The following is a 26,913-nucleotide window of genomic DNA, read 5'->3' on the forward strand; positions in this document are numbered from 1 at the left end:
GTCCTGGTTTGAACCTTTTCATGTTGAAGACCTCAAGACTTTTTTTTTTTTTTTTTTTTGGTCATCCACTCATCCTACATTAGGGAAGATGGAGATCTCCAATCAGCAAGTCTCCCTATCAAGTCCATCACACCCCAACTTTCAGGTTATTCAAGTAGGTACAAACTCATATAATGTATCAGCATATAAATTGTACAAAATTTGAGCACAATCCATTTTCTCAATGAAACAGACCAGGGTGACTGAAGGTGAAAGTCATTTCCTTTTATTATGACAGATGCATCATAAGCAATGAATGCTTTTGTGGGGATCACGGTATATAAGGTATATATGTATTAAATCTTACTGTTGACAAACAGGCCAAAACTCAAATCTTGAGGATAAGTTAAATATGAACTTAGATAGCTTTTGTTAATTTCATTCAAAATTATTACAAGAATGGAAGAAATCCAGACACCCCAGTGACAGGGAAGAGCCATTGAGCTATAGAGGAAGTATTAAGGTCCATCATCTGAATATTATTCCAGGAGGAGTCTTTTATGCGTTCTTTAAATTGGGTGAGTTTTACGACTGCAGCAGCTACATGTAATATAATCAGGTTAAATTCTCCTTATGTTCGCCTGATCCCTCATCGCCATCGACCTGGAGTGAAAAGCATTTTTCGGACTGAATCATTTGAGCGCCGTCACGAACAGCGGCGACATGCCAACCAACTTTCTCAAACACAACAAGTCACTATCGTCGACACGAAGTCCTACTGAACAACAGTTGTCTGCTTTGACCTTTCCTCCTCACCACAGCTTCCTGTGGCAGCATCTGTCCTCTAGCTATACTGCAGCTTTACATCCTGCCTGCCTATCTGACTGCCCGAGGGCACTTAAGGTGTCTACTGCTAATTCCACCTGAGCCCTTAATTACCTCATTAATTTAGGCTGACAGGGTAGGTTAAAACCCCTCTGTGATCCCCAGGCTCCATACACGGACATTAGCCACTGAATGGGAGGCCATAACCTGATCCCCTTTTTTGAGACCCTTAAGTGTTTAACAAGGTTTATACCTAATCCACAACTTTATCGTTATGGATCTTGGCCTGTTTTTTTTTTTGTTTTTTTTCGAAAGCAGTTTAATTGGCTTACAGTTGAACCAACATCATCTTAGTGCTTGGCTACTGGTAGAAAATCGAGTCTGAAAATGGGTTTTAGGCACATTACGCCCAATGTGGCAGCTAAGCTAGGATAGCCCCCCTTATGAAACCATCAGTTGAGGATTTCCACTGTGGCTTTAGCTAAGCCATCTCGAGTCCGGATCTATTCTATAAAGACGGTCACTGAAGGACAGACAGTGAGAGAAATACAATGGTTTGAAGCCTCCTGGAGATCCTATCTAGACAGAGGAGTAATAACAAGAGGGCTGAGCGGAGGGTTATATTGGTCTAGCTGGATGGCATGGAGGAGAAAGGAGGGCCATCACATATGTCCAGCCTTGAGTGAAGATGGGATTAGAGAAAGATGGGGGGGGGCAGACGGAGGGAGATAGAGAACAGACGCAGAGGCAGTGATGGTGAAGGAGAGCAAGAGAGGGTGGACGAAGGAATGGAGGAGAAGAAGATTGATGGCTGACTCGCTCGTTTTTTTTTTCATCTCTCCAGACGAAGCCGGCGTCCAGGAGCTTCCACTTCTGCCACGGAGGAGAGAAATGGGCAGATGGTGACGGAGGAGAAGACAGCGATAAAATCACAGAAGTGTTGAGCAGATAGAAAAAGGAATAGGGAGATGGTTAGTGATAAGTGAAGATTAAGCAAAAGAGAGGGAATGGTTGAGTAGAGAATTGCTGGGGAAGGGATTTCTGTGAGGTTAGGAAAAAGTATCATGGAAAGCATGAAAAGGTTTAATGACATGTTTTAAAATAGGTTTCATTTTTGAAGTCCGTAGTTCATCTGTTTGTTGCCCGAGCCCTTTTCACAGCCACAATGAAATGCACTGAAACATGGTACAAGTGAAACTCATTTAGCAACAGCTGGGGCTCTTGGCCACATGTGCAGGACAGAGCAGCAAACTGGGCTAAATGGCATAATTCCATTTAATATGTAATTATGCCATTTGTATGTTTTGCCATTTCAGTGGTATTTGGGGGGTAGATTGATTATTCAATTAAGCTACAAGAACAGAACAATGAATTTGACAGTTTCATTGCTGAAACTGCCATTATATTCAGAGTGCACTCAGAAATTAATCTATTAATTGATCAGTTTTGACATAATTACAGAAGCTCTGCGCTGACTGCAGATTCTTCAGACGTCTGTACTGAAAAATGCCTGGAAATCTTTGTATTAACTAAATGCATGAAACATTAATTGATGAGTTTAAAGTTAAAATGCTTAAGATGTTCATGAAATCAAACTCACTGTTCACTGTACTGCTGATGCAAACATCTTTGAATGTGTAATGGGTTCTTGCATGCAGATACTGTACACAGTATACATACATACCATATATGCAGTTTTTCTTTACCATCCCCTAATGTACTTGTTCCTGCACTGAAAGATGTTTTTATGTTGCATAATACCTGAACAACAGTTTTAATGTGGATACACTGAATGGAGTGATTATGAGTGCTATATAACTGCATTTCTTTTGTTAGCTACAAATGCGCTGTTATCACGCGTTACCATAACCCCGGGCTACAAAGGCTGCAGCATGGATCAGCAAAGCCAATGCACCATAAACCATGTATGATGTGTGCGAGACCTTAATTTTGTTCGGCTCCAGTGTGCTTTTGTGTGAAAAGAAGGGTATATTCCTGGCACAAAGAACTGGATATGGATTTCGTTCTCTCAAGTCATGTCAGATCGTTTGGTGGAGAGTTCATCGATTTGCAAGAATAGAGATTTGCCACTTGAGCGACTGTGTCAATTCTTTTTACTGTGCATCGGTTAAAATATATCAATTAATGAAAAGGACAAAACACATCATAATCCTTTTGTAGGCATGTTAGGGGCAAATTGGGATCATGTCTTGGCACCGTTTGAATATCTATGAAATGACAGTGCTGCTAAATATTGTAAATACTCTTATAGACCATCAAGATAAGAAGCAAACTCAGTAAAACTTGTGAGGCATTTAGGAGAACTCTCTTCAGATAAAGCATCGACAACTTACCAAACACTATATTAGCTGCAATTTTACAATAACGTGTGCAAACATGACCCTAAAACATTGTTCCAGAACCACTCTCAGCACAAAACACCTAGAGGCGACAGGAAATGCAATAAATGAAAAAAGATCACAAGAGATATAAAAACTTTTCCCATACCAACTGTGCTAAACTAGGCTGAAACTAACACCAAGCAATAAATCATACCAATTTCCAACGAATAACTTGATAATAGTCAAGGCTACTATATGAAAGCAGAGATGAAGCCTTGTATGTCCTTCCCATACCTGCAGGCTCGCTTTCCATCCTTAAAAAAACATTGAATGAACTATACTTGCCGTTTACGGGTCCATTAAATCAGCTGGGATGGTGTCAGAGAGCGGAGGGGAGAGGTATTACATTTGTGTTATTGGTCAAATATCTCTGGCCTGTGAAGGAAAGAAAGGTGATAGCACAGGCCTGGCAAATGGAGAAAGTTGGGGGGGGGGGGGTAAGTCAGCGCAATGTCCTTTCTGATAAGTGAGTTTTCACTTGCCTTCAACCCCCTCCCCACTGTAATAAGAGTTGACACCCATTTGTGACATATGACTGTATCTCTGATTGCCTGGGGCGTGATAGCATCCTGACGCCCTGCTCAGCTGGCAATGGAGGGATAGTGAGAGTGAGCGATGGAAAAATAGAGGGGTTTGTGGCTCAAATGTGCCGGTCACTGCGATATTATATCTGTGGGAGATATGGAGGCTGTGTGTGTGTGCGTGGGGAGGGGGACAGAAAAATTGCAATGTGTGCAGCTCACATGTTGCTTGCTTTTAGATGTGTTGGATGGCATGGAGGAGTAGATGGATGGTTGTATGACTGGAGGAGAAATTACTGGGTACCTCAGGGACTCCATTTATTCACATCTCTATTTGCTAGCCGCTGGTGCTATTTGGTGTTGCAGGGCAGAGCAGGCATGCCTCTGCAGGGCAACTTCCACCAACTGTGGCATCCCCAGGTGTTCCCGGGCCAGCTGTGAGGTATATGCCTTCCATCACGTCTTTGGCCAACCCGGGGGTTCCTTCACAGGTGGCCATGCCCATTACACCTCTAAAGGGAGGCACACTTACTACTGGATGACTAAACCACCTCAAGTGGGTTCTCTCCAGATGGAAGAGGAGATGGCATAGGCCTACAGTCCACCTGCATAGCAGAGCTCTTTACTACAATTTAGCAAATAAGCTTAGGCCCCAGTTGGCACATGGTTATATACATAGGGACGGCAAATTGAACATAAAATGTGTCTTCTAGGCTCTGGGAAAGTCATGCAAATTCATAATACAAAGAGTAATGACTGATCTTGTTAGCAGTTCGAAGTGTCTTTTCAATAGTTTTACAGTCATCTCTTTTGCAATGGAGGACTACTGCCAGCAAAGCTGACTGGCCGCTCCATATTCGGCTTTCTTAATACAACCATGGGCAAAGCGGTGCTGTGATGCCCCCGTGTTTTGTTGAGATGCTGAAACAGTCCAGGAAAACTATCTGTATTCCTGCCAAGTTCTTCATTGTGGTCAGTCACTACTTCTCTCTCTTTCCCTCTCACCTTTTCTTCCCCTTGCACAATGCTCCTAGCATTACTACATTGTTCTGGCTTCCCAGGTGTTCAAATGCAAGGGGGAGCATTGGTGTGGGTGTATTGCTTACAGTATCGTTGAGAGGTTGCAATATAATCCAGGAAGGTCTCTTTCAGAAAAACATCCTTGAGATTGAAGGCTTGGCAGAAGAAACACCGAGCCGCGGTTCGAAACACAATGCAGAGAGAGAGGCTATCAAAACAGGATCATTTCATTCTCTGTCTCGACAATCACAAGGTAATCAGCAGAAATACACCATTCACTTTACAAAGTAATCGACAAGGAACGAGTGCTTGCATGATAGGGAAATGTAGCTACTCCCTGGACAATGTTGCGTTACGCAAGTCTATCTGAAGACAACCTTACCCCTCCAGCTTCGAGTTACGTCCCTCCTTTTCATATATTAAGACCGTGGAAGTTTGGGGGTTAATTATTATCATCATGCATCACTGCCTGGAACATTAACAGGTATGGTCTGACTGGGTGATAATATGTACACATCACACCCTCAAGTCCATCCAAAGTACATGTCACCCAAGTATTTGGTGCATAGTAAAGTATGTATGAAGGTAGATAAAAGTTCCATTTTTAATTGCAGTATTAAAACTTTGAGGATAAAAAACAAATCTATTTGCGTGCAGCCTTGCAGTCAACACACCGTTCACAGAGCAGAGGTTGACACTGTTTCACAGATCAATGGCGTCTCCTCTGCAGTGTCTCTGGCATGATAAAACGCTCCTCACTCTGTATGCTGACTGAGTCCGGGCTACATCTAAAGTGCCTGGTGAAGAAGGTCACTGAGGTTAGATAAAAACGAGTGTACTGGTGTGTTTGTTTTAATCAATAAATTTGGTGTTTCTGACAGTTAGAAATGTAGATTGTGATATAAAAATTAAGTGCACGTGGCATCTACATCTGTGAATCGTGTAATGGAAGCTCTGAATGCATTTCCATGCAAAACAGCAATCACAGAAAAAAAGACACGGTAAAAGCATGTGTATCATCCCACGGTACAACACTTTTAGCTATTTCAACCATGCATCCATTATTTTTAGCTGACTATGTCACACATATATGCTTTAGTTGTCTATTTCAACAATTAACCATTACTTTAATCTATTTCTAAATGTATTAATTATCTTTTCATGACGTGGACAAGAGAACAGTACGTGCCATTATTCTGCAGTGGAACATACAGAACCACTTGTCAGTCAGTAAAACCTTTTGTGTTCCTATAAAATGGTTATGGGTTCTTCCTAGAATATTGTATCTTGATCCACAGAGCCAGCAAAGAGGCCATTTCACGTGATAACTTCATGTCATTTCTTTTCATTAACCTCAAACTCTGATAAAGCTCTAAAACGTTGAGCTAATAACCTTTGCGGCTAATGGCGTAAGACTGAATAATGTGAAGTCATCAGGCTTGGAAGTCGATGCTGCCTCCTGACCTTACAACCTGTAATGAAATGCATCTTCGGCCTAATGTAAAAAGGATTGCCACAATTAAACAAGAGTCTTTTATTTTCTTTGAAATGAAAGCGGCAAGTCAGCTCAGCTGCAGCAGATTTCTTTTCAAAGCAGGAAAAAAAGTCTCGATCATGTTTGACCACAAGTGGTGTCAGAGGTGTCAGACGGCAGCAATCCTTGGCCCCATTCAGGACTACTTTTACAGTACTGACCTTTGTCAACATGCAACAGTGTACTGTATATTTGTGTTGTGCTTTTAGTCTCCCTTGGGGTCTAAAATGTGTGATTTTCCTTCAAACAAAAACACCCCTTGTCACACAGCAATGCTAAAGTTTTCAATCCAAAACTAATATCTCAGTTTAGGTTGGGGAAGTGTGTTTCGGTCCACCTTGAGCCAGCATTAAAAGCGAGTTAATGACTGTTTGCGGAGTAGTATGAAACCTTTGTGGCAACTGTTCAAAATTACAGGTTACTGTAATACGTCTCCAGACTGCTGAAACTGTCACGGTCCTGATCGGGATTCATCAAAGGCTGCTCAATTAGGAGACATCTCCGTTGACACCAGAGAGCTTTTCCATCTAATGAAGTACCTCACATTATTGCCCTGCTGGTAAATTATTCAACTAAACTCCTGACGGGGGGTGGATGGGATGACAGACAGAGAAAAAAAAAAAAAAAAAATGAAAGAAGTCTCCTCATCATTTTCAATTCATCACCTTTCTTCCATATTGCCCTCCAGATCACAGAGAATATTCAGCTAATCAGATTTATGATTTATCCCATTTAAATTCGGTCGACTTTCTCAAACGCTGAGAGATGGTGGGTGGAGAAAGAGAGACAGACGGCGAGAGAAGCAATTTATAATCTACAGAGGAAAGACACCTAGTGTGGGTGACCTCTATTTGAATGAATAAAGATTGGCTCTTTATATGTCCCACTATTGTGCCATTTCTAATGAGCATAAATTATTAACAGTTAGTGTCTCAAACCAAATAATCGCAGGGCAGCTCTCCCTGATATGTCTCATTATAATCAGAATATGGGGATTACAATGCTCTCATGCTACATTTTACCACTTGTGAACATTTTACCATAGTGTGTAATCATGTTATCTTACAGTACATTGTGCAGACTGTGCTGGAGAAGAAAGTCGGACACGCTCAGTTTAGATTTACTCATTTCCTTTAGTATTAGGACTATATATGTAGTATTTATATGTGTGGCTGGACACTACAAAGATTACATGAAAAGAAAAATGGGTGAAACAATCCTTTAACTGCTTCAAGCTCAGTTAAGTTCATTAAATATCTCTGTTATTATTAATAACAAAATAATATTGCTAATAATAATCGGCCAAAGAAGAAAACGCTGATTTGCCAATTACAATCAAATAAATTGAGGCCGCATATGCTGTACATGGCAGCACAGGACAACACATTCAGTTTACTTCCAATGATAACTTCTTCGTATTTGTTAATTAAATTGATTAGCATGTGCTTGCAATCCAGTAAAATACACGTGATTTCATTTTTGAAGGATCTCACGTACCTATCATAATTGGCTGGCCATGACAGAGTTGATTTATTTGGTTTAATTAGCTTAATATTTAGTTGAATAAAATTACATATACTACATTTAATTGCAGATTTTATCATTTATCATGGACAGATAACTTAATTGTGTGAAACTGCAGTTAAAAAAGAATAAGCTATTGACACACCGCTCGCTTACAAAGTTTGAAAAAACATTACTGTATGCTAAAAGGCAACTGCCGTGGTCGTCGTCATGAGCGTGCACAGGATACAAAAGGGGAAGCTGCTCTTTAAAACATTGCTCCATCGCAGAACGAGTGGTGAAAAACCCCCTCAGGGTGACTTTAAAACATCTCTCCAGCCTACGACAAACGTTGCATGGTCTCTGTGGCTCTGGACAGAGCGTTCTTAAGTGTGAAAAAAATAAGAAATTGGGCTTGAGTTGGAGTTGAGGCTTCAAATATTTGAAAGAAATCCACTGTTATAAAGTGGAGGCATGGAGTTGAAAGACGAGGATATTTAAGAGGCAGTGAGGGATCTGATAAAAGCTGCTGTTGAGTTGCACTGTGGAATAAAGCATTTTTTAAGTTTGACTCATATTAGTGACTGAAAGGGAGATCGCAACCTCTGCTGCTTTGATCTTGACATTCTGTTATTTATCCATTTCTCACAAGTCCCCAAATTGACAGAAATGCAATACAAAAACAGCTTGAGTATCCTTTTAAGTAAGTAGAATCAATGCAGGGTATAGCCATGCATGAAAATGCCACGAATTAATCCAATGGAGTCTGCTTGAGAGGCAAAGGTGATACTCACAAAAGCCTCAAGATGTGGTAAGTGAGGAGATAGCCTTCGCAAATAATGGTATTGCTACCGAAATCATGGACGGTTCTGTGCAAAATGAAGTGGATTAGGCTAAAGAGTAACCAGTGACAAAGCATATAATTTCACATTGTATAACTTATACACAGTCAAGAGTAAGAGGAGACAAAAGAAGAGGAGCTTAGTATTTTACATAAGATGAAGCAGCATGAGGTAAGAAGGTGACCTGGAGGTGAAATGCTTACTGAAGGCACTCAACAAAGAAGAAGTCTGGCAGCAGACCATTTCATTTTGGCAAAATGTACGAGTGCCAGGCCTCAATCAAAGACAAGAGTGCAAGCCAAAGCCATGTGGGCAGACAGGACACCTGGTGCCAAGGAGACGTCACCCCTTTAACCACAATGCAATCGTGAATTGGAAGAGCTTTTTTTAAGGGACTGAGCACAAGCTGACGGCTGAAGTCTCTGCAGACACTGCAGAACATCAAAATCCACTCCAGACTTTCTGTCCCCTTTCGGCTGCAGAGGTCCCACAGGGGTTTCCTTCGCTTCTGTTACACTGATTACAAGCTCATTTCTTCAACTTCGAGGCTTCCACTTAACCTGACGCGCCAGATGGTTTGTTACACAGATCCATCTGGGAAGCCATGCATGGAAACTGTTGGAAAGTGGCAGGTCTGTTCAAAAAAATACCTGGCAGAGGATTGGATGAACCTTCAGCCTATGACTATCACGGGCTAACTTCAACCAGTCAGATCAACGAACCACATGACTTACTAGAAGATCGAAACTGAACTGAAGCAATTCAGGAGAACTCTAATGTCAGTCACGCTGTTGTCACATCTCAACCACACCCACCCATAGCTGCCAGTAACTCCTCACAGGATGCTCATTGGTCCGAATGACTGTTGTGCAACCACAACACAACACAACCTGAAGCCTGGCGAGATGGATTCTTGTGATTTTGTGTGATCTTGTTATCTTGCGAATCCAGCTGCCTCACAAGGTAAACGTCCACTGACTTAAATAATAACTATCCTTAAAGTACTGTAGAGTGTTTTTTCCTCTCCTAGATCAGTAATCAGCCACTAGAGAACACAACTCAACCACCTCTCATCGCTTATAGGAAAAAGTTGCCACATGCTTATATTCATTCTGTATACACATTATTTTAGTATGAAGATGACCACGGTTTCTACGCAGGCACTAGTATAAATACACTGGCAGGAATATCTACAAACTGGATGGACACCATTGCGTATTTCTGCAGCATTTCACCGAGAACATACCAGAAAAAAAACTCACCACCAATAAATGGTAAAACGTGATAAAGCTATAAAGCCATCTTTCATGTTCAGGCGAAACACAACAATATGATCAGATTACGTCCTGTTTTCCATTCTGCCTACAGCCAATCCGTGACACACTATTCCGCAGATAAGTCGTACATGTACACGGATGCACAGGCGCATATCTAAGCCATCACTGATGGCTCTGCTGTGGATCCACCGCTCTCTTTAATGAAATGGACAGGCAGTGAACAGGATGTGGTCATGTAACCGTGACATTTCCCCTCGACTCATATGTTCATTTAACACACACAAGAGCCTTTAAAGATCTCGACAGCTCGACGAGCCCTTAAGTGATGGTGGCTTGACCTCAGCAGGTTACTTGCGCAAGTCCCTCAATGATTCAGAATACCCTCTGACCCCTCTTTCTCTTTCATCAAATTGCTTGGTTTGCTTGTCAATCCATGCTCCTCATCTACGGCAATGTACCACTTTTGTCTTTGACAAGATACGAAGCTTTCGAACACAGACATCGAACTTTTCAAACAAGGTTTTCTAGAAACACACAGTGGCACAGCATTCCTACAGATCTGTACAGAAAAATAGTATATTTTAAGAGCGGCGCCGCATGACAAAAATCTTTCTCACAATTCTAAATTGGATTAGCGAAACGTTCTCCCACTGAGTGTGGAAAGAGGAGCAGGCTTGTGGAAAATGTTCTTCACTATGAGGCGTAGCTGGCTTTATCGTCGGCCACCGTGCCAGGATGACACGCTCAAACGCACGCACAGGGACGCGTGTGCTGTCCACGCGGAGAAAAGACAAACACAGGCGCCGACACAGAAGTGTTGATGTGCACACTCGATCACACACAAACAACTGAATATCAAACTCACACGTACACACATACGCGACTGGGCTCCCTCAACATAAAAAGGGTGTGAAATGAGTCCAGGGCGTGTTGCACTGTGGGAAGGCTTTTAACACATGCCCGGACGCCAGCGAGCAGTCACGGCCCCTTACTGTGAGCTGGTCAACCCCACTTGCAAGGCTGGTGGAAAACAATTAGCTGCATCATCTCTCACTCAGAGCTGAGACTCACCGGAGCTTCAACTCTGCAGACGGAACCTCTGAGCTCGACAGGGAGCTAAACTTAGGTTATCTTTTAAATGCTTTGTCTTCAGCTATTCCTAGAGCTGTCATCTACCCGGACTAAATATTTCAGCTCACACTGAGTGCTCTGTTTTGTCAGGTTTGGGGTTGTAAGTGACTGGATAAATAATCAAGACAGGCGGATGGCACGGACTTCTATTTTAAAAGTACTACACAGAATCATATGGCAGATTTCCAGTCAAGTGGAGTGTAAATTTTAAACATGTTTCCAGATAAATCAGGAGCTGGGCGATAAACTGTTAGTGCTGCTACTTCTCCAGCCAGGTGCCATTAAACCATTGCAGAAGAAGAGGGTTGTCTGACCCCACACCAATCTAAGGTTTTCGTCTAGTTTCTGTCTCTTGAGCGGCACATTGAGTGACTTTCAAGCCACATGCCTCACGCACATCATGAGTTATTAAGGCTGTTGCACTTTGCACGTGCCTGTTTTCCACTGTTCATCTTTTCCACTCAGATTTTTTTTACGTACAAATTGAAAATACACATAAAAAACGGATGAACAGCAGCTAACTTCTACTGTGTTTCCAAAGATGTGTCATCCCCATCCCCAAACAGTCTCGACATCCACCAATAAAGTTGCTAGGGTCAATCAAACACGAGGCAAACCACTGGAGAGTTTCACCAATATTCAGTCACCTTTCAGTCGTGACCTGGTCCTTTTCAACTCCGGGAAAAAGTGGGTCTTTAGTTTGCTGGATACTTGATATTTGTCACCAGGCATTCATTTACTGCAGCTCTCTGGCATTTTTCTCTAGGTAGGCAGTGTTCGGGGAAATTCTCTGAACCTTGCTGGAAGTGGCTGCCTGTGGTTTTCTATGCGAGGGTTGATGAAAGACTCGGCCATACAGTCTGTGTGTGGACTGAAAAACCACAGATTGGAGCTAAAAACAGATCACGGCTTCAAGGAGAGTTTGGTGATATTTGTAAGTGAGTTCAGTAAAGGTTGACCCTCTCACATTGCACAGACTTATTTGATTCTATTTTAGCATCAATGATATTGCTTAGAAGGTTTGATATATCCATTTGTACATAGATCAGTTTGTCCAATACATGTAACGTTCATGTATGCAGTACATATGCAGAGATGGAGCAATAAGATGGAGAACTTCTTTACCTCTTGCGTCCAACACCATCCAAGATATTGTGCATGACGTCTATGTGAATATTATGTAATTGTTGTACAGCTCAGTGTGATTCGTAAAATCCCGCAGTGAAGCAACAACAGTCATCACTCAGTCCACCCGAGCAAAGTCTTATTAAAATCCAATCACTGGCATCTCGGATATCACGCATGACATTTGGATGGGCAGACCAGGGTCGATCCACGGTCTCTCTCTTGATTTCATTGTGGAGGACAATTATAAAGGCGCTCTAATCTCATTTCCTGTCTCGGCTTATTGCATGTTTGCTAGGTTTAACTTCCGTGCAGTGTCCTTGAGGAATGTTTTCAGTGTTTATCTTAGGAATTCTCCAGAGGTAGAATGGCAGTATCAACAAATAAACAATGAATCCACAAGTGCCTGAAAATGCCTGACTCGTGTGTGAAAGCCAAAACTCACAGCACGCAGCTTTGAAGTTTAGACAATTCAGAATCACCTTTGTTTGTTTGAAGGTTATCTACTCCTCTTTGAGTACGACTGTTTCTGTCTGAATGAAGTGTCTGTCCTATTATTCATTTGAATGAAGTGTTGGCTTGTAACTACCGAACTGCTACAAAGGAGCTGAGTCGAGGTTCAGATGAAACCAGCAAAGGTGAACCTTGAAAAATGAGGCAGATAAAGAGAATATTTCATACAAAGGCTTGATATGATTTTCAAGCTGTCAGCCGTAATGATGATCGTGGAGTTTCAATGGTTAGAACGGTATTTGTGCACCATTTAAAGTGAGTTAATGGAACTTTTGAATGGAGAAATGGCAGTTAGTTGATTTAGTTTAAGTTACATTACCTTCCCTGAAGCTACAGTCGGACATTTTGGGAAATTGGCTTGGTTGCATTCATGCCGAGGCTTTCATAACTGTCCATTAAATATGAATCTACAGCCAGCAGCTGGTTAGCTTAGTGTGATGTAAATAGTGGAAATAGGCTGAAACAGCTTGAGTCTCACTGTGCTCAGCCAGGAAACAGTCCAGCACACAAGACCAGATAAAGCCCCCCCAGTGTGAATTAAACAAAGGAGAGCACCACAGATTACATCCTCTGAAATGCTTGTACACGTAAATCAACACGTCTTGCACAAAAGCTGAATATTATAACCTTCATGACGGTAGAGCTGTTGTTTTAGACTGCATTAGTTTTAGCCAGGTGAACCTAATGAATTGGCAACACGGTAAATGCAGTGGAAGACCTGCCGACTGTGCAATGACTGTAAAAGTATGTAATCCAAAAGCAATACCAAACTCTTGCAGTTTTTTTTTCTTTAAGTATTTGGCTGTGACTGCACTTGGGTGTAAAGACTATTGTGCACATTGAATAAGAACAAGTGAAGCAAAGGTCCCGACTTAATAATCAATTCTGATTCACCACACACGGCTGCCGAAGTGCCTCAAAACTGGCATGAAACCACGTCAACTCTTTTCCCTGCCTCGCTCAGATAAATAACCCTTAGAAACTGACGACTGTCCTAAAAATAGAAAACCTGAAGATAAATGATTGCCCAAAAGTCCAATGCCAAAACTTTGCAGTTTAAGCCTCAGCAGACACTGTGCCTCTTATTTCCCAGCACAGTGAGCTTCCTTGAATAATGACTTCACACAGACATCATAAACCAATTCTACATTAGGATTAAATGTCGTACTGTGTGAAATAAAGCAGCATATGTATAAATAACAAACAATCTGGTACAGTCTACTTTTATACAAAGAAGCAAATAATGAAAAAAATCATCTGATTGCCGCGCATGTAGTAATATGATATCTTATTTATCCCCGCAGGAAAAACAGTTAATGATCTATTCTAACGCAGAAACTACATAATTGCTGATTCTTCACTCATCTTCATTCCCACAGGAGATGTGGGAAGTGATGATAATGTTACAAATATCGACTTTTACTCAATTAAACTTACTTTATTCACATTTAAACTTGTATATTTGTAGGTGTATTATCAGCAACATGCGGTCGAACCCAGTGTTTCGGGTCAAAAGCAGAAGTGCAAAATGATACTCTGGATATAGAGACTGAAGTTTTCCATTTTAGTGATTGGTTTCATTGACTTTCAAACTGTATTTCTGTTTCAGACGATTAAGAGTGTTGCACTTGAATATCCTAAAATATCATCCCTGCTGCTCCAACAGCTCAGGCTGCCTAAGTCCATTAAACTCCAGACTTTGCAGAGCCTGTCTGACAGTGGAGGGCAGGTGGATTTTAAACCTCTCTATAACCCTGTCAATGAGCAACTTCACTTCACTGTGTGTGTGAGAGGAAGTGTGCAGGCGTTTGCGTGTGTGTGTATGTGTATGCACTGGTTCCCATGTGCCAAGCGTGTGAATGCATGACTCACCTCCAGTGATGGTCTGGGATCGCAGAAAAAGAAAGACGGGGTTGGAGGTTAATCTGAGGTTGGTACAGTTCATCAGATTCCTGAAGTGATGTGGCAGCAGCAGGAACAGGCAGGTAGAGCCTGGAGAGCCCAACACACAACTGCATCAACAGCAAGGACTAATAGAAGCTATCCACATTCTGCAGAAAGGTAAACAAAAGCTTGAGACATCTCTGACAGTTGGAGACATCATTAAAGTTGTACCAGCTACTTTGTTTCCATTTTAAAAGCAAAACCAGACCCCTGTTAGCCGTGCTTTCTCTGCCACCTCAGCCTTTTGCAAATAAGTACAAAGCAGGAAAACAATATTAATGATTGGACAGGTATGCATGGCATCAGTAATGACAGTCTCCAGTATGTGGATTATAATATCACATTGTTGCACGGCATTGTTTATTCACTGTGTGGGCTTATTTAACAATTTCAACCCAGAGAGATGCAGTGAAAAATGGTGTTAAGTTTAGGAATAACAGTCATAACTTGAACAAAGAAGAAGACGGCACAGCTGAATTCATTCTGAGCCATACTGATGGTATCACTCAGTGAACTTTGACGCAGACTGATGTGTCTTAACAGCTACTTAGTGATCTCCTAAGATGGTGAACATGGTCGACATTATACCTGTTTAACATCAATACTGCTATGTAAGCCCAAGTACAGCCTGACAGCTGCTAGCATGACTAGAATCTAAGTCTTAGCTAAATATTAAGGCTACATTACAATATGAGCAGTACACTTCGAGCAGAAAACCTCACAGAGCATTAACCTGTAGGTAAAAACGCGCCTCGAACACCGTCAGCTTTGTGCGGCATTTTGTCGAGAGGGCATGCGGTGTTGACAGTGACAGCAAAAAATGCAGAAAACCATTCAGATTAAGAATGCTAAGCCTCCAGAGGCACAGCCTCTTCTGCCTCCCCATGAAAAGACCCAGAGTGAGACCTGGCATACGCTCTGTTGGATTACAGGGCAAAATGCCTTCTATCAAAAAAATAATTACAGCACCTCTTAGCCAACGTGCATGCAAAGAGAAGGCTGGATGAATGAATAATTATGGCGAGGAGATGCCACGAGAAAGGTGAGGCAGGGGAATAAAGAGGAGGAAGGAGGAGATTGAAGGAGTGGTTGGCTTGCAAAACAGGTATTTAGAGTCTGACATTCATGAATAGTGCAGTATTCATGAACGTATTATGGGTAGGTATGATTTTGTCTCATGCAGTGATCAGTACACGTCCTTTTCAGTCACCCAAAAGGACCTTTGAAGAATCTGTAAAGAAGAGGGAGGCTCAGCGAGTACACTTTTGGAAAAAAAAAAAAAAGGATCTTTTTATCACAATGAAGGCTCTATGAATACATTGAAGCCGACTTACAATGGGATCAATGGAGCATTGAAATAATTCAGAAAGCGTTTGTGAAATGAATAGATGAACAAGGTTTGTATTGAATTAAGATTTTTCTTCATTTTACTGTTTTGTTTACTTTTGGGCCGAACTGGTGAAATAAGGCGCTCCAGATACAACACAGCTCGGTTTCCACAGAGAGCTCGATGTTATTGATTCCACTCTGAGTGAAATGAATAGCTACTCACACCAGCGGCACCGTTCACATTACGGTGAATGTACGGCTGGTTTGGGAATGGTGCATGACAGGACTTTGGGCCTTGGGGGTCTAACTTCAAGGCCAACTTCTACCTTGACTTTGGATGGCAATATCAAGTTTAACATGAGCTGTTCAGCACAGCCTTCATCACATAGAAATCAAGACAGGAAGCTAATGTCTGTCTTTGATCGTGTTGATTGGTTACTGGTTCTATCAAGAAGTACATATTTCAATATTTGAAAGATCAAGTGACACAAGAATCCATCTTCCCAGGCTTCAAGTTCGGACCAATCAGCATCCTATGAGGAATGACTGGGAGCTAGAGGCCGGCCTGGTGTAGAAGTGACGACAGCGCAACTGTTTCATAGAAAACAATGGCGACAATATTTTACCCATAGACCACCATAATAAAACAGATGTATGCATAAAACAGACCTTCAACTTGAATTATTAAACCATGAAGGTTTTATATTTGCAAAACTTTCCCAGAGCCCAGAAGAACTATATTTATGTGCGTGATGTCATCCCAATATAAAGTCTATGTGCCAAATGGGACTGTGTGGGCGGCGCCAGGGACCGACATATTAATGTGCAGCCCGCTGCCTGTAATTATGAGCAGAATAAATAACTGTTATTAGTTAGTATGAGGACAATACTAAAGAGATTTGTTTTATACAAAAAAGAACAAAACCCCACTTTTTTGGTGCTCAGGGTGAATAACAAGGGGCTGTGACATCAAACTTTGTCCACTGGAAAATGTTTGTGCCGTCTGGCCACAAGTGTTCAACCAATACTATGGTATGAACTTTTTTTCAACTTTCAGCTATTGATTGATTAAAACTTCTTGTGACTTTTTTGGGAGGTGGGTTGATGTAATTGCTGCTAACCTACAAATCTGTGCCCACTAGGAAGAAAACAAGCCGTTACAATTTATATTCAAAACAAGGAAATACAGCTACGGAAGTGATGAGTTTGGCTGTAACAATGAGTGTATTTGCTGCGATGCCAAAACCATACAGATTCAGTAATCTCCCAACCACTTAACATGCAAAATGCACTTCACATGGCAGGAAGTGCGCTTCCAGGCTGCTACGCCTGTTTGATAAATAACATACACAACACCAGACTCAGAATATTTGATTTTGAATATTCGCTCACCAAATCTGACTTGTGAGTTTTACGTCAGCAAGTACAGCAAATGTAGGACCGATGCAACTTTATGACATAATGCAGCCACAGAGCCCCATTCCAGACATTTTCCAAGATTAAAAAAAGTTCCTAGTGTTCAATAATCTTCCAATCACTTAACATGCAATGTGCACTTCAAAAGGCAGGAAGTGCACTTACAGGCTGCTGTGCCTGTTAAGTAACATGCACGATGCCAGACTCAGAATTAGCAAATCCAGCACACGTAGAACCTATGCAACTGTACAGCGTAATGCAGCCCGAGAGCAGCACCTAAGACAGTTTCCTTGATGAAAAAAGCTATTAAAAAATGATTACTTTAAAAACATGAAACACAAACTTGAAGGCGGTTTTACCACAGCACCGAAGGGCAATCAATGCAACCACACCGTCTTAGGCCACGGCTGGATCTTTATTGATGGTTGCTTGCTCGAAACACGAGTGAGATTATAAATGAGTGATTCAGTTAGCTCAAGTGCTTTAGGTCTGTTTCATATGGTAAACAAAAAAAAAAAAAAAGCTTTTTGAACAGGCCGCGCTTATCAGCTGGGAGTCACTCTTTCAAAAGAGTGTCAGCATCGGTGCACCACTCTGCTGGGCAAGAAAACATCAGAACATCTTTCACCCTCGACATCAAAATGCAACAAAATGAAAGGCATGAAATTCTCTGTGAGAGGAACCCCAACACGGTCGGACCGCACCATCAGGTGAGGCTGCGGCCGAGCGATCCATCACTGGTAAATATAGCCCCGCTCTATTCTGATCCAACTCTTTCTCCCGAGAACCTTGTTTTTCTTTATTTTAACACTCTCCCGTCCTCAATACACACCTCTTCTCCGCAAACAATCTGCCTCTCTTCTCACATTCATTTCCTCCTACACACATCCCTCCTGTTCTTCCCTTTTTGTATCAATCTCACACTTCCTCTCCTTTCCCTGCCTCTCATCTGTTTCTCTCTCCCCCCCTGCTTGCTCCAGTGTTTAGCCACGGCTCTTAGGTTTTCCCCTGTAGGGCTGTGTGTCTGCTGTAATGAATTGTACTTAATTGCCAACTGGGACCCGCAGCCTTAAGTATAATTCTCAGGACACTTAACCTGGGTCACTATGAATGATAAACATACCTTAATAAATGGGCTTGGGTTTTCAGCAGAGAAGAAAACCATTCCTCTCTCCAGGCCCCACCACAGCATAGGCAAGCAAATACGCAGAACATACTGTAAACAGGCAATAATTAGTAATTGAATCACAATTACTTACATTCATTGAGGGCAGAAAAAAGATTGCTGTCCTGCTGGAGGTTTATTATAAACAGAAAAGATGATGAACATATGAAATGATGTTTTTTTTTTTTTTTGCCCTTTAAAACTCTGCTTTTCATGCTCTCTTGCCAACTTGAGGTCAGTTAACCATTCACCACACCCACTCCCTACCAAAGACTGTCCAATCGTAGCTTTGGACAGGCTTTTTTCACACTAGACATTTTGACTTGTCACAGCAGGAAAAGCACAGGTATTACTAACAACATCAGCGATGGCTCCGCTCGACACTTCCATGCAAGCCCAGCTAGCTCGCTATCTGCAGCAGTTACACAGCGTTACCTTCTAAGGCTAAAAAGTTAGCATATCATTTGCTATTTATGTGAGGTTATGGGATACGTTAGAAAAAGCTCCGTTCAGTACAGACACATCCAGTGCATAGGAGTTGGTTTAGCATTGGGAGTTCAGGGTTATTTTGCTCTGTATTGATTTGAGAACAGATCGGTTCCTCCTCATCCTCAAAGCCTTTTCATATGTAAAACAGAATCATATAGTATGACATGTAACATGAGTCAGTTAGCTTGAAGTGGAGAATTCAACCATCTCGCAGAGTTAACCCTAAACAGCTGAAAGTCTCGCAAGGTTGTTGCAAGTGTAATTAAACTGAGAAGTTTGCTTTTGTCTGCCTGTCTGAAATCATAGACCCACTGATTCATTAATTAACAAGAATTTTGAGAGCTACATCTGCCACCATTATCAGCTGCATTAGTGCTGTGCTACCTTTACTGGAAAAACCTGATGACCATAACAAGCTAAGGGGAGCATAGTTTAGCGTGGCAATTGTAAACACTCAGGGGTTCGAATTCCCCAACGTAAAGCTGCCGCTTGTCACTATTGTAAAAAGAAGCTAAAGTCCACGCTACAGTGTGTGTTTCCTTTTTGTATATCAAACGCTATCCCCCCCTCACACAGCTGTGGGGTTACCCGCTCTGTGTCTGTGGCCAGCAGAAAGACTGTACTGGTGATGACACTCATGCATAATAGAAAGCACACAGGGCCTGCAGGAACTGAGGAGCATAGAAAAGAGGCACAGGCAGCAGTTAGGGTGCCTGGCCAGTCGGACAACCTCCCACTCCGCTTCCACCTCTCCGCTCTTTCCCTCCCCACCTCCTCTCCCTCCATCGCAATCTGACACATGCTGCAAATGCAAAGCCAGATCAAAGTTAGTGTAGCCCTTATGAATAAAAGAGTACGACCCATCTGTGCAGCTGCAGACAGAGAGAGGTCCTACAGTATGTCTGAGAGAAAAAAGCAAAGCAAACTACACATCGGGTGGTGGCACGGCCACAGTCGCGCCATGGCCCTCGGCCCTCGCGGGACCGAACCCGCAGGTCCTGTCACTTGGTAGCGGCAGAATCGATTGCTTGTGAAAATTCATGAAAAAGACCCTTCTGATTTAATGAAGTGATGATGATGCTGATGATGACATTTTAAAACAAGACAGGGGGAGAGAAATTCAGTGTGTGAGCAACACAGAGTGGCTCACCGAAGCTGCTGTGTGAACTTTAGGAAATGTCCACATTACCCAGAGTGCAAAGCTCTTTATTTTACCCAATGTGATGACAGGTCACAGATGTACATATATCTCCAAATATTAGGTGTTAAATTCACTGTTGTTGCCTTCTGCATGTCAGACCAAGACATTTGAAACCTGCCTGGTTATAAGAACGTGGGGCTTTATGGACAAACATCCCGAATTATACATCTTTCACCATGAAGAAAGGCAGGGCAACGAAGGCCCTGTTCAGTTCAGCCACTTCCAAAGCACTACACCGAAAGCACAGAAGAGGAAGGTTTACGGTGGTAAAAACCACAAATCACACACCAGGCAAATTTCCGAAAAAGCAATTCAACATAACTTGACTAGCCTAAGTCTGATTCAGCCTTGGCAGGGAATTCTCATGGTTGGCATAAACATGTCTCAGCATCAAAGATGTATTATTATTACGCACCACCTGCTGAGGACACAGCAAGCGCTGGACCTGAGAAAGTTGTGTGAAGGTTAGGCCGAGAATTCTAAAAGTATCATCAATAGCAACACGGTTCCATACTTAAAGTTAAAAGATAAGGCTGCTGAGAGCTTAGATTCTTCTTGCTGCCTACAAATCCAATAAAAAGATCAAAACCAACGATGAATTGATCCGGCTAACAGGTATTGTCTGTGCAGCCAAAGCCACACTGTTGCATTGTATATTTTAAAGCAATATAACGCACAATGTCCTGCTGCTGTGCTTGCTAAAATACCCTATATGCATTCATCCACAGCGGAAAATAGTCCCCAACAAATGCTGGTTTTAAAGATATACGTCTTCAGAGGGAAAGAATGGGCTGAGTGCCACAGACAGGTTAGGGAAGATAGTTTTGAGAGATGAACTAACACATTGTTGTTTCTCATATTGTCAAGGAATTTGCTGCGAGTTATAGCCGTGTTTATCATAAAGAAGCTACACAAAAATGTCTTGTTGCATAACTTGTTTGGCATCATAAACTAACTTCATATAAAAAGTTGCCAGTCCCGAGAACACACTCTCATTCTCCTTCGCTCTGTTTCTTCAAATACATCACTGATGCTATTCAAACTGCACCGCTACGACAAGCCACAAAGAGTGTGCGTGACTCAGTGACCTCGTAGTGAACTTATCGTGCTGAAGTGCCTCACTGTAGCTCAGACAGTTTCATTTTGTGCGCTGACATAAAGGAGCAGTAAAAATGCTTCAAATGTCATGTGTTACATTATTTTCACACATCCAAATCGCGCTCAAACGCAGCGGTTTCGACGTCGCTCAGGAGTCGCACTGACAGCTTGATTTAGTTTATTATTAGCTGTCTACAACATGAATGCCACATTCCAGCAAACACTAATTATGTTTTGTCTTACAGATCAGTATCAGTGATCCATTTCTCTCATCCTGCTTTGCATGAAACGTCTGTGAACAAACTTTTTACAAGCGCAAACTCCTGACATTTTAGTCTCAAAATCTTGGCCAATCAGTTTGGCAGCATGATTTATTGTAAAATCCATCAGCGGATCATTTCACCCGATCGGGGCTAAACGGCCCTTACATCTTCACGGTGTGTGAATCCCGTCCTCTGATATGACGAGGCTCCTGGTCCTCTGCAAACTTCATAATCATAGTCTGGAAAAGTAACATACTTACATCTGTACAAACAAAACCATTTGTTCTTGTTTCAGTGTTCTATCAAATGGTGCTTCCCCAGACAAACATCATTACCACAGCTTTAGTCTCTTAGTCTTACCCTGAGGAAACAAGCCGAGGCAAGGAAATACTCTCTGATGTGATATGCCCAGCACAGATGCGTTTACAGTGTGTTATTAATCACAGAAAGATCATTTGCTCCTCCGAGCCGCCCAGGAGCTTAATTTCATTTGTTCCCATCGATTTAACGGCCATTTCAGAAACAGGGGGTGGTGTGGGGAGTGTAGGCTCGATACAAGCTATTGATCAGAAACTAAATGACCTTGTGCGCGCGGCGACGGCGGAAGCCGACTGAAAAGATGCAGAAGTTACATCGCGGTCAAAAGGTCTGCCGCGTTCCAGTTTGTGCGCACAGATGGACCAATGCTGGTTCACGCCAGAACACACACACACACACAAATGAATGACACACTCCATACGCACCTGCCCACACAAGCATCGACGCTCTTCTCCTGAGCGTAATTAATCTCTCTGTTCATATTCACGCTCTGCACCATTCAACCCCCCAGGAGCGCCGTCGCAACAACCAATTGCCAAGCCGGCAAGTTATTTTCCATGCTTCCACTCCTACTTGGCACAGGGAGTCAATTATGAACACCTTGCAACCTTTGGCCCTTTCGCACATGAACTACTATTCCCAGGTACGCCGCCACATCACAGCTAACTAGAGCCTAGGGGGGCCCGCGCTCTCTTGGTGCACAAACAAACATTGTTTACACGAATTACATGCTATAGGAGATGATTAACTACCCAGCTGAACCCAGGCTCTGCTTTGGCAGCAGTCCCACAACACAATTTATGAGGTTTTGTGCATTTGTGTGCGTGTGTGTGTGTGGATGGGGGAGGAGGTATGAGGGTTAATAGAATAATGAGACTGCAATGCTGTGAAGCCACCAAGCAGGAATTAGTAGCACTAAATGAACTGCTCTTTTGTTTGAGGCCGTTTGATTACTTGGGTGGCAGCAGAGGGTGTGATTTCATTCACATTTCTAATCCTAATCTTGTTATAGTATACCCCCCTTCCACCCCCCACACACACACACACACGCACGCACAAATCCACCCCCTGTCACACACTCTCGCAGGTAAGTGTGTGTGCGTTGTGTCTGTGTGCGCGTTAAGTAGGTGAATGATGGATATATCTCGTTGCCTGGCTTACCTTATCAGCAGAAGGGCCAGTATGGGTTTCATCAGGAGGTTGATGAAGCTGGAGATACAGGTAAGCCAGGCAGCTTTTGAGGAAAGGAACACACACACAAAACAAGATTGGCTTGTCTTCACGGCAAAATAAATGGTGTTGTTCAAGCTGAGATAGTCAAAGAATAAAAGGGGAGACTGCTTTTAAGGTGCAGTCCGCTTGATAAGGGCCCCGCTGTGATTAAAAAAGGTAAAAGGAAACGGGGAAATGCAGAGCTTAATGCAGTTCTCACTGATGGAAAACTGTCAAGAACTTTCTTGAGTTATGTATGCTTAGTGATCATGTTATCGCGGTCTACACGATAATACTGTTTGAGACATACTTAGTTCTGAAATGACTGGTTGATTAAAAAAAAAATCCAATTTTGCAGCATACCAATCAGCAGCACATACTGCGTCTCATACAGTATGTTTGAATCTACAAACTGGGCAAGCCAATGCAATAAAGCTCATGTCAGGACACAGAAATGCAAAGGTAGCTTCCCGTCTGAGGCTGGAGCCGTTTATGGCGTTTAACATCAGGTCGTACGCTCTTCAAAAAGCGCGTTTGATGTGCCATGTTGAAGTTTCGGGAGGCAAAGCAAAGGTGCTCCTTTGCTGCATCAGCTCAATGAGTTCATGGTTTAGGATGGAGTTTATTGTCATAATAATCCCCTCTGCTGCTTCTCTTACGCCCTTTTCACCAGTTTAATCTGCATGCCTCCCCTGCTGCACGGGCCCCATGTGCCTGAAATGAAGTGCATGTCGGATTGTCTGACAGCGTCTGACACCCCAGACCGTCAGACCCACTTTACGAGACGATTGGCCAGGTGGGCCGAAGTGTGAGAGTAAGGCAGGGTTTCAACAAGCTCCCTTTCTTCCATATCTACTTCTGTCACTTTTCATGGGTACAGCTGAGTGCAAAACCATGAACGCTTTCACTGAGAGGCCGCCCCAAAGCGTGAGCCCTCATCCCCATTTCTATGATTCATTGCATTGAGACTAAGGCACTGCACAGTCCATTAGAACTGCTTGTCGGATGGTCAAATAGCTTCAGAAACTCCACATCTTTCCAAGGTCGAAACTGGGGGGGCTGCATCTGACAATCTCTAGAACTTTCTGAAAGCAACAATCTAACGATCACTCTCACTTCACGCCATGATTGGTCGACTGTGCGGAGGGTTTGACCCCTCTGAAGTTTTCTTCTGGCACTTTTTTACACGACTAATTCTACAAATGACCAGTGTAGCACTACGAATGCTTCCCAGGAGACACTCTCTCATAATGGACACCCATATTTACAATATCACATCTTCCCCCTCTGTGACGGCCTGCTTTTCTCTCTCAGTGTGAAAGATTTTTGTCATCTTTGTCATTTCCAACATACCCCGGGCCTTCGACTACACAACTCTGAGGGCAGATCAGGGAGGAGTTTTCAGCGACGGCAGGCTTTTCAGCCCATCTTTGAGTGTGGTCGCGTGGAACATCTATAAACACCTTCTCCTTCAGATGTGGTCAGACAACATGTTGTAGTTCTTTTCAGGCACGCTGAGCCTCTTAGTGCTGCCTCCCAAGCACATCCACAAAGCACGGTGTGCAAAACAGTGATTCATGTAATATCTGAAGCAGGCGTCCAAAAGCTACTCTGCCGTCTCTCATGCAGACATTCGTCTTTAAAAACAGTCCACGCGATTGATTATATGCTATTGCAGGCTCTTCCAGCATCTCTCCCTGGATGCTAAGATTTACTCTCAGTGGATTACCTCTCCTCTAGTCTGGCAAACCCTCCTCTTTGCTTTCACAGACAAAAAGGTGCCATCTGAGAACATCTAGAGCTGCTGCGACCCAGAGTTAAAGCTGAAATCCAAGATGTGGACAGCAAAAAGGAAAGGTGACAGCACTGCTCCGTGGGGTGCCCTGTGCCTCTCTGAAGCATGTCCTAAAACAGTGCCTTTGATGCGGACAAATGGTGGCTTATCAAATAGCGATCTAGGAAACCAGGCAGGTGTTGACCACCTGCTCTATTTTTGTGCCAACCACTCCAGAACTGCCATTCTGAGGAATGAAGAAAGAGCACTGGAAGAGAGAAAGGACAGAAAAGGAGAATTAAAGGGTGTGAAGCATGAATACAGTCATGCAAGAAGACATGAATGAGAAAGAAACATAAAATGAAGCTTAAAAAAGGAAAAGAGTGAGTGGGTGAATGAGAGGGTGAGTGAGTGAGAGTAAGACAAAGATTGTCGCACTTCAGCTGACACGACGTCTCCTCATCTCGTCACAGGGATGGAGGAGCCTGGCCGGGGGAATTGGGAGGAGTGGAAAACGCTGGATCCCAGGCCCACAGTGCCCATCACTGTCACTCACGTCTGGCAGTGCAACGTATTCCGGTGACATGCAGAGATCCCCTGAGTCTGAAATGGGACAAGGCACCCTCTCTTTCCTCCTCCTCCCTCCCACACTGCCCTCATCTGTTCTCCCAAGTCCTTCTGTTTCATCATCATCCCAACTCCTTTCCACTCCATTCAACCACCAGGACTGGTCACACGTTTACAAAAGCAACATTTTCGGGCCAAAATGAACTAATTTCATAGCAATCACCATGATCAATGGATTTGCTTACAGAAATAAATTCAATGCAACACTTTCCGATGGAGTACATGCCAAGTTACACGACTGACCAAATGCAAACCTTTGAGAGTCCAAAATGAAGGAAGCTGCCATATAAGCTGCAAATTCCTACCTGTGTTAAATTACTGTCCTGTTAGTGACCAACAGTGCAAGTAGTCCCTACACCACCACGCTTCCAGCACCACCTATTTCTAGAAGACAGTCAAATGAATTTCGCCGTGTCACTTTCCGTATGACTGAGCACTAGAGGGGTTTTTTTTTTTTTGCACAAGATCAAACATTTTCAACTCATGTGGATGCCTGACTTTTTGCAGCCTAGAGTTCCTCCCGTGTGACTTTCTATATCCTATTCACTTTCTATGCAATCACGCCACTGCTAATATTTGCTTTGCGTTCAGTCTGAACACTTTTCTTAACGTTTCTTTAAAGCCACACCAGCTGCATCCCAATTGCACCTGATCATTCATGACTCACTCCTCTTTAAAAAACTGCTTCAACTTGAGCTTTGAGTTGTTTCCTTTCTGCATTATTTCTACCCTTCAATGGCTCTCTCCTCCCCTGCAAATTTGGTATGCCATTACCCCGCTTGACTTCCTTTCTCCTGTCCACCAGCCTGATTGCTTTCCTTCCTGTGTGCTATTGTTACATGTCTGTATGTCATGTTGGTGGTTGCAGCTCGATCCCTCAAACGGGAGGTGCTGACACATAAAGCACGATCTCACCAGCTTCTCATTCTGTGTTCTCATCTTGTGCATGCACGTGTGAACAAACGCACTTGTAAGCATGCCCTCCTACATGTACGTGCGCCTCGGTTAGTGCGGCTTTGATGTTCATTCGGGTCGACCAGTGGCTCTGGCCTTATTAGAGAACCACTAGATTGAAGCACCCAGCCCCGACCCTCGAGAGTCGGGAAAAAAAGGGGGAAGGCGGGTGGGAAGTACAGCCAGAGTAAGACCAGAGAGAACAGCCACATTATCACATTTCCTGCTGCTATTTTCCAATTAGCTCGCTATCGATCAGCTTGCAAGCCTCTTGACGCCCTGTGCCTTTCTCCGACTGGGCTTGAAGCCACTTTCTGTCCGAGTTCTGTCGAGATTTCAGCACACAGTGGAGGTGGACAAGCACGCCTGCCTGGGAAACCATCCAGGTATGCCGGGAATGCGTACAGTCAAATCTGGCTCCGATGTGCGTTTCATCCATTACTACCTGTCT

This window comes from Chaetodon auriga, chromosome 22, assembly GCF_051107435.1.
Source record: "Chaetodon auriga isolate fChaAug3 chromosome 22, fChaAug3.hap1, whole genome shotgun sequence".
NCBI lineage: Eukaryota > Metazoa > Chordata > Actinopteri > Chaetodontiformes > Chaetodontidae > Chaetodon > Chaetodon auriga.